The 9,583-nt window shown below is 37.1% G+C and overlaps 1 pseudogene; it reads left to right on the forward strand.

Annotated features, from left to right (window-relative positions):
* Nucleotides 1–6,694: 6,694 nt before the first annotated feature.
* Nucleotides 6,695–7,578, forward strand: LOC138171778 (small ribosomal subunit protein uS2-like; annotated as a pseudogene).
* Nucleotides 7,579–9,583: the final 2,005 nt, after the last annotated feature.

The following is a 9,583-nucleotide window of genomic DNA, read 5'->3' on the forward strand; positions in this document are numbered from 1 at the left end:
ATAGATAGATAGATAGATAGATAGATAGATAGATAGATAGATAGATATAGATATATAGACAATAGAAGGAAGTGCATATTGGAGAAGGTAGTCAGAACCAAACACTTTTTTATAAAAGGGACAGTTTCAAAGGAAGAGAATAGAATAAGTGAGGGATGGGATATGATGGAAGGAAATATAGTTAGTCTTTGACACCATGATTATTATGGAAGTGTTTTGCATAACTACACATGTATAGCCTATATTAAATCACTTGCCTTTTCAATGAAGGTGAGTGGGAAGGGAAGAAGGGAGAGAATTTGGAACTCAAAGTTTTAAAAACAAATGTTAAAAATAGTTTTTACAAGCAGTTGGGAAATTAGATATACAGGCAATGGGGTAGAAAAACCTATCTTGCTCTATGAGAAAATAAGGGGAAAGGTGATAACAGGGGGATGTGATAGATGGGAAGGCAGACTGGGGAGAAGGGTAATGTGAATGCATGCCATCTTGGGTTTGGGGGAAGGAGAGAGATGGAGAGAAAATACAGAACTTAAAATCCTGTGTAAATAACTGTTGAAAACTAAAAATAAATCAATAATTAAAAAAAAGTCAAATAGGGGAGCATGAGGTATTTTACCTCTTAGATCTGTGGATAAGGGAAGAATTTATGACCAAACAAGAGATAGAAAGCATTATGGAATGTAAAATGGATAGTTGTGGTTGCATTAAATTAAACTATTTTTGCCCAAACCAAATCAATAGTACAAACAGTAGAAGGAAATCAGATGACGGGTGGGTGGGTGGGGTGGATATTATAGGTTTTTCTGAACAAAATTTCATCTCTCAAGTACTTAGAGAACTGAGTGAAATCTATAAGACTACAAATCTTTCATCCCCCAATTAATAAATGGTGAAGGGATACAAAAATGCAGTTTTTAGATGAAGAAATTAAAGTTATTTGTTCTCATTTAAATATACTCTAAATCACTACTGTTTAAAGCAATGCATATTAAAAGAATTCTGAGGTAACACTTCAGATTGGCTAATATGAAAGAAAGGAAATAACAAATGTTAGAGGATATATAGAAAAAAATTGGCATACCACTGCATTATTGGTGTAGTTGTGAACTGATATAACCATTCTGGAGAGCAATTTGGAACTATGTCCAAATGGTTATAAAACTCTGCATGCAATTTGACCCAGGAGTGTCAATATTAGGAGTGTATCACAAAGAGATCTAAGGAGAAAAAGAATTATATGTACCAAAATATTTATAGCAGTTCTTTTTGTGGTGAGAAAGAATTGTCAATTAAGGGGATGTCCATCAACTGGAGAATGGATGAACAAGATACGGTATATAAATTTGTTGGAATACTATTGTGCTATAAAAATGTTGAGCAGCATGGTTTCATTAAAAAAATCAACAAAAAATAAGAACAACTGCTATCTACCTTCAGAGAAAAAAAAACTGAAGTAGTCTGAATGGAGATTGAAGCACACTTTTATACATTTTCTCTATTTTTGTTTTGTGATTTTTTTTTGTTCTGTGTTTTCTTTTGCAATATGGCTAATATGAATTTCAAACTGTGAGGAGGGGAGGCAGCAGGGAAGGAGGGACAGAATTTGGAACTCAGCATTTTAAAAACAAATGTTAAATTGTTTTTATATAAAATTGGAAAAAAATTAAAAATGAAAAGATATAAATCTTGTCAAAGATACTGGAGTAATTTCCTATTTCCTTCTGCAACTAATTTTTCAGATATGGACCTGAGGCAAATAGTTTTATGTGACTTGCACAGGGTCACACAGCAAGGTCAGATTTGAACTCAAGGAGATTATTCTTACTGACTTCCCACCTGGTATTCTATCCACTTCACCAGATAGATGTCCCTGGATCTAACATCAGATTAGATGTTACTTAATTTCTTAGTTATGAAGGGAGTGATCTGAATTTCCTTCTATCTTATTATTTATACTTTTTCAGTTTGATCCAGCATTACAAATTTACTGTGAAAGAATGAACAGATATATAACTAATATAAAAACTCCAAAGGAGTCTCTATTTCAGTCAACTATACACAATCGTGAATGAAATGTTTCTTTTTTATAATTATTTGACTCATAACCTCAATAGGAATGAACATGCTTATTGCCAATGTGTATATCAACAAAAGGAGATAGGAAAACTGAAGTGGCACTGATAGTCCAAGTTTATTCCCTAGCATACTCAGTAATTCGGTGAATTAATTGATAGGTATTGGGATTTCTGAATTTGGAATATAGACTCTCTGATTTATTTTTCTAGAATATGTCATCATATATTGATTCGGGCTGTATTTATATCAAGTATTTCTGCCTTTATGTAGAATGATTTCATGTACTGTCTCTATTTAGTGAGTGTGTATTATTTCCTTGCTTGTGAAACTGATATTTTATTACTGTATAGACATGACTCTAGGTTCTTGAAAGCTTGATCAGTAGAAAGCAAGTTCTGTACATTCGGGTTCTTTTTCCACTTCTATGATTTCTTTGGGATGTAGCCCCAGAAGTGGTATTGCTAGATCAAAGGGTATGGACTTTTTTATAGCCCTTTGGGCATAGTTCTAGATTTTTCTCCAGAATGGTTGGCTCAGTTCACAACTCCACCAACAATGCATTAGAGTTCCAATTTTTTCCACATCCTCTTCAGGGTATATCATTTTACTGTTTTGCACTCTTAGCCAATCTGGTGAGATGTGGTGAGATGTGGTGCCTCAGAGTTGTTTTGATTTGCATTTCTCTGATCAGTAGTGCTTTAAATAATTTTTTTCATATCCTTAAAGACATCTTTAATTTCTTACTCTGAAAACTGTCTGTTCATATCCTTTGACCATTTATCAATTGGGGAATGACTTGTATTCTTATAGATTTAACTCAATTCTCTGTATATTTTAGAAATGAGGCCTTTATCAGAAACTCTGGCTATAAAAATTCTTTCCCAATTTTCCACTTTCCTCATAATCTTGGTTACATTGACTTTATTTGTAGAAAAACTTATCAATTTAATGTAATAAAAATTCTCCATTTCACAATTTGTAATGCTCTCTAACTCTTGTTTGGTCATAAAATCTCCCCCCTCTCCATAAATCTGATAGCTAAACTATTCCTTGCTCTCCCAGATTGTTTATAGTATCAGCCCTTAAAGCTAGATGATGCACCCGTTTAGACTTGATAGCACCTCTATTTATGGTGGCAAAGAATTGGAAATCAAGGGGATGCCCATAAATTGGGGGATGGCTAAACAAGTTGTGGCATATGGATGTAATCAAACACAATTGTTCTATAAGACATGAAGAGCCAATGAACTTCATAATAACTCACAGAGACTTATATAAACTGATACTGAGTGACGAGAGCAGAACCAGGATAACTTTGTACACAATTTCAGACACACCACATGTGTGACAAATAACTTTGATAAACTGGGCTCCTCTCAGCAATACGATATAACAACAATAAAAGACAACTCCAAAAGACTCATGATGGAAAGGGATATCCACATCCAGAGAAAAAACTATAGAGTTTGAATTCAGATTGAGGAAAACTATTTGCTCTCTCTAGTTTGTGTTTTGTTTTGTTTTGTCCCTTCCTTCTTATTGTTCACCCCATTGGTTATAACCCATGACTAATTATCAATGTGAAGGTATTTTTAGAACCTATATTTGATTACATACTGTCATGGGTGGGGGGGAGGGGGAAGGAGGAGGAGGAGGAGAAAATTTGAAACTCAAAGGATTATGGAACTGAATGTTGTAAACTAAAAATAAATTAATAAATTTAAATTTTAAAAAAGGAAGTAAGTTCTGGAAACCTCTACTATGCTGAAGATATATCAAATAACATTTTAGCAATAGTCTGTAGGTGCTGATTGCAAAGATCCTTTGAGAAGTATTGTAGAGAGAGAGAGAAACCCCTTACCAGCCACCTGACTTACTAGGTGATGAATTATTTAGTCAAGATAGCCCATGAAATACTAAGACTTTTTAAAATGACCTTCATTCTTCTGCTGTCCTCTTAATCATTCAGTGTTTTAATGAAGTACTAGAAAATGGGAGGACAGGAATGTTTAAGATTTGCAAAGTTGTTAGTTCATTATATAATCAAATTTATTCATTCATACTTTAAATGTTAGATCCAAGTATACTGACATTAGAGAATACACTGAACTATATCACTTTCATAATCTTTGCTAAAGGATGATATCAAAAAACACAAAACAAAATGGTGCTAATTGGTAGCACCTAATACTGTGCCTACCACATATAATAGGAGACAATTAGCTTGTGTTGAATGAAAATTCAATAGAGTTAAAATGGAAAGCTAGCTCTTGGTTCTCCTTGTTGAGATATATGAGGAAGCAAAAGAAGTTGCTTCATCATGTTCCCAAGGGTAATACAAGAAAAAAAAGAATTTTGTAGCCTATTCAATCACTTCTTTTTTTCTCAAGTAAACATTAGAACAGCTAGATTAATTTTCCACCCAGAATTCTTTTATCTAGCTTTATCTTAAAGTTAGTGTTCTCAAGCCATTGAAGATACATGTTCTGCCTCATTTTCCCATTATTAGTTCTTTCTTTCCTCTCTCATTTGTTTTCCTTGCTCCTCCCAGCGAAATAGCTATCCCTTCAGATTGTTCACTCACATGCATATACTCTCTGTATTATTTTTATACATTTATTTTTAATTAAAAACCTATTTATTCTCTATCTAATACAATTATTTTAAAGGAAAAAGTCAAATACCTTGTAACAAATGTGCATATTTAAGCAAAATAAATTCCTACATTAATCATTTCCAAAATCCGTATGTTTCATTCTGAACTTTGAGTCCATCAACTCTCTCAGGAGATTGGTAGCTTTTTCACTCTGTTTCTTCTGGAATGTGATTGGTCATTATATTATTCAGAGTTGTTGTCTTTAAAAACTGTTTGTCCTTACAAATTATTTTGTTCTTCTTCTTATATTACTCTGCTTCATTTCAGATAAGTGTTCCCAGGTTTCCCTGAAAATCTCATAATTTATGACAGCATATGACACACTTTACTCAGCCAGTCCTAATTTAATGGGCATCCCCTAAGATGCCAGTTCTATCCTATTTCAAAAATAGGTATCATAAATATTTTTTTTCTATGAGAATTATATATCTTTTTTTGGGGCAGGAGAATCTTTTTGGAGTATGGGCCTAGTAGTGATTTTATTGGGTCAAAGGTAATGAAGTTTAGCAAATTTTTGGGCATGATGACAAATTGCTTTCCAGAATGGATTGAGTATTTTACATATACACCAATTAGCATGTGTTATTTTACTATTTTGTCAAAAAAATTTTATTGCATATGTAAGGTGGAACCTCATTGTTGTTTTCTTTGCATCTGGACCATTTTTCACATGGCTATTGATAGTTTGAATTTCTTCCTGTTTGTGAAAACTTTGTTTTAACATCACCTGGAAAATTACAAATTGGTAAAAGACTTCTCACTGTAATAACTACTACTACTACTTCTGCTGCTACTGCTGCTTCTATTTTTCAATTTTTTCTATACTTTTGAATGAGTTGAACACTTTATCTTTCACAACTCTTGATGAGCCTCAACAAAAAAGACTATCATGATAATAAATACAATCCATGCTTCAATACCTGTGGCAGAGGAAGAGAATGTAGAGGAATCTCTGAGGTATCCAATAAGCTAAAAATAAATAACTATAAAATATACAAAGACACTCAGTAACTTCAAAAATGGAGCCTAGGGAAGATAGTAGTAGCATATTTGAAAGAATATGGACAGTGCTATTACTATGCATAATTGATAGGGAAAACATGGATAGCTGTAAATCCCTATTTCTACTTCCTCTTCCACTAAATAATAGAGGTGTAATTAGTATACTTATTGGTAACATTGCTGAAAAAAAGTGCAAAAAAGAGGCAGGATTTGGGAATGATGCTCTAAGATTATAAATTAAAGAAAAGGAACTGATGTACATTGCAAAGAAAAAAATCCTCATTTGAAACTTCCTACAACAGCATAATTACAAGTGTAGTAAAAAATATAGAACTTAACTGTATTGTTATACAATCAGGACAAAATAACACTTGTATAACAAGAAGGGCAAAACAAAACAAAATATTACAGGGAGATAAGAAACGATGACTCCTACTGTTTTTGACTATAAAACTATTTAAGTTGACAAGGAATCTACTTTAAAGTCTTATATACAACAAGGTGAATCCCACACAATAAAATCATTAAAAATTCCTCAGTAATGATAGCAACAAAAAGAGTGATAATCAGATTATCAATATAAGTCAGAAAACATGGAGATACACACATGGCAATGTTTTTTTTACTTTATAATAAAGGATTCTATATATGGATGAAAAGGGGTAGTGATAAGCATGTATTTTTTTAATATTTTAAAGGCTCCTTAAAGTTTATTAGCTTCTGTTGAGTACAAAGTAAACAAGTTGCTGAGGCTGTTGAAAAGCACATATGTGATTCAGATAGTAATACAAACAAACAATAACAGTATGTTTTCTTTTACTTGTTTTTTTTTGTTGTTGTTGTTGCTTTTAATGTCCTTTTAAAAACACACATTTACCACTTTCCTCGCTGCCCCAAAGAGGGTTGCATAAGGCATTGTTCTCGGTTTCCGTCTAACTTTAAAGGGAAACTTTCACTATGTCCAGAGCCCTAGATGTCCTGCAGATGAAGGAGGAGGATGTCCTCAAGTTCCTGGCTGCAGGAGCCCATTTGGGGGGCACCAATCTGGACTTCCAGATGGAACTGCATATCTACAAAAGAAAGAGTGACGGCATCTACATCATTAATTTGAAGAGAACTTGGGAAAAACTTCTGCTGGCAGCTCGTGCCATTGTTGCTATTGAAAACCTAGCGGATGTAAGTGTCATCTCATCCAGGAACACTGGCCAGCGAGCTGTTCTGAAATTTGCTGCTGCTACTGGCGCCACACCTATTGCTGGACGTTTCACACAGGTCACCTTCACTAACCAGATCCAGTCAGCTTTCAGGGAGCCTCGACTTTTGGTGGTCACTGATCCTCGGGCAGATCATCAGCCTCTGACAGAAGCATCGTATGTTAACCTCACAACCATTGCCCTGTGCAACACAGACTCCCGATTCGCTATGTGGACATTACCATTCCATGTAACAACAAGGGAGCTCACTCTGTGGGTCTGATGTGGTGGATGCTGGCCTGTGAAGTCCTACGGATGCGTGGTACCATCTCCTGGGAACACCGCTGGGAGGTTATGCCTGGTCTTTACTTCTACAGGGATCCAGAGGAGATTGAAAAGGAAGAGCACGCTGCAGCTGAGAAGGCAGTGACAAAGGAGTTTCAGAGTCAATGGACTGCACCCACCCCAGAATTCACTGCTACTCAACCAGAGGTGGCTGATTGGTCTGAGGGAGTACAGGTGCCATCTGTGCCCATTCAGCAGTTCCCCACCGAAGATTGGAGTGCTCAGCCAGCTACTGAGGACTGGTCTGCGGCTCCTACTACTCAGGCCACTGAGTGGGTAGGAACTACAACAGAGTGGTCTTAAAGCCCAGATGCTGTAATAGTGTTGGAAAAATGCTGATTGAAAATAAACATTGGTTTCTTAACAAAAAAAGATAAAAACACACATTTACACACACACACAGAAGGCACAACTGGTTCTATACTTAATCAGCCTAATTATTCTAGGGGAATAGGTGGGTGAGGGGAAAGGAGGGAGAAATGGGTTCTGATGCCTAGCACACTTCAAAAGCAGGGGAATCAGCAAGGCGGGTACTGCTACTCATGTAGAAGGCTGTGCTGGTCTTGCTGGGGTACCTGACATGCCACTTCCTCATGGACCCCTGAGCTAGGTCAGGTGGTCGTGCCATCAGTAACCTGAAAAGTTCCTGGGTGCTATGGGGAGTCCAATATAGTTGGCATGAATGGGTGACTTGACTTCCGGAAGATGCTTGCCCAGTAGTAGCCTGGGTCTGATTTGGGAAGACCAGCATGGTGGGGGATCATTTCCTCAGAGTACTCAGCACCTCCGCAGGAGCTGTTGCCGGAAGTGGAACCCAGCTGCCTTCCATAGTAGTCATGGGTTGCTACAAGTGAATCTCTGGACTAGATTGCTGCTATGTATTTGCTGCCAAAGTTCTTCTTGTGATGATGTAAACCTTTGGGGAGACTCCCTGTAATGTAATGCCAAAAGAAGGCAACTTCCCAGGTTCAAAATACCAGCATAGGTGCTCTCTATTTTATTCAGTGACAAACCAAGAACAGAGAAGATCAAAACATGACATCATTCAAAATACAGCATTTACTAACGTGATTAAATAATCTCCAAGTACTACCCCACCCCAGGACCTTCCAATCATTCAATCAATCACAAAGTCTCTGTTCTAAATACTTCTCCACCCCTAGGCTATACCTTAATTAAGTCCACCACAAAGCCCCTCTTCTCAAATGGAGATTAGTTTCCAAACATAAGGTCAAAAGTTCCCCACCCCTGGATCACAATTGAATCTACCCCAGAGTTACATCAAGTTTAAACACAGCACTTAATACCCAAATGGTGCTCTTTTCTTCATCTTGACATGAGGCAAGTTCTCAGCAATCTTAGTTCCTGGGGAGACAAGGCTTAGCAAAGCCACAAGATACATTGCCAGTCCCTTCATGAATTTATCCTCTGTCTGTAGAACAGTCCTAGAACCCCTGAACACATTAGCAAAGCCCTCTCCCAGGATTTCTGTAAACATACAACAAGAAAATCCTTCTTCAGGGCTTCTGAACCAACAGAAAGGCTCCCAGACCCCTGCAACAACAGCACTGTCCTTCACCAGTGGACAGTATTCATTCTGTCTGCAGGACAGTCTCCAGACCCCTGCAACAACAGCACTGTCCCTCACCAGTGGACAGTATCCACTCTCTGTCTGCAGGACAGTCTCAGAGCTTCTTAGCGAACAGCCAGGTTCCAGGACTTCTTCAACAAAAGGACTGTCTTTCACCAGTGGACAAATCTGGCAAAACAACATCAAAACAGACAGACAAAGTACCAGCAAAACAGCCATGTCTCCTCAGTCCTTGGCAGCTCAGGGGGCAGGTCTCAAAAGTCCAGGGCAATTCAAAGCGGCCACCAGCAATTCTCTTAGTCTCTCTCTCTCCACGAGGTGCTGCTTCCAAAAAGATCTTCTGCCTCTCTCTAGTGTCTCTCCAAATCTACATCACCAGCTCCTCCCAGTTCAGGACTTTCTTTTCACATCAACAAGCCCATCCCACAGGTGGGATAAACAAACTCTGGGTTTTAACACAATCAATTTGAAAACCAAGCCAATACAGGGGAATCTTTAATTGCCATTACTATCACACTCCCAAGCACCCCTTGTCAGGCAGTGGGCTATGGTGGACTATCACGGGTGACCTAGCTCGGGAAAAGGGGAAAGAAGTATCTATTAATGTCATACTATGTGAGAGACACTGTACTAAAAGAGTCTCATGTGTTCTTCACAACAACCCTGTGAGAACGGTGGTATCATCCACCCCATTTTCATGAAAAAGGAAAAAAAAAA

The sequence above is a fragment of the Petaurus breviceps genome, unplaced genomic scaffold (genome assembly GCF_028583685.1).
Source record: "Petaurus breviceps papuanus isolate PSGF00001 unplaced genomic scaffold, PetGlider_PUasm1.0 47, whole genome shotgun sequence".
Lineage (NCBI taxonomy): Eukaryota > Metazoa > Chordata > Mammalia > Diprotodontia > Petauridae > Petaurus > Petaurus breviceps.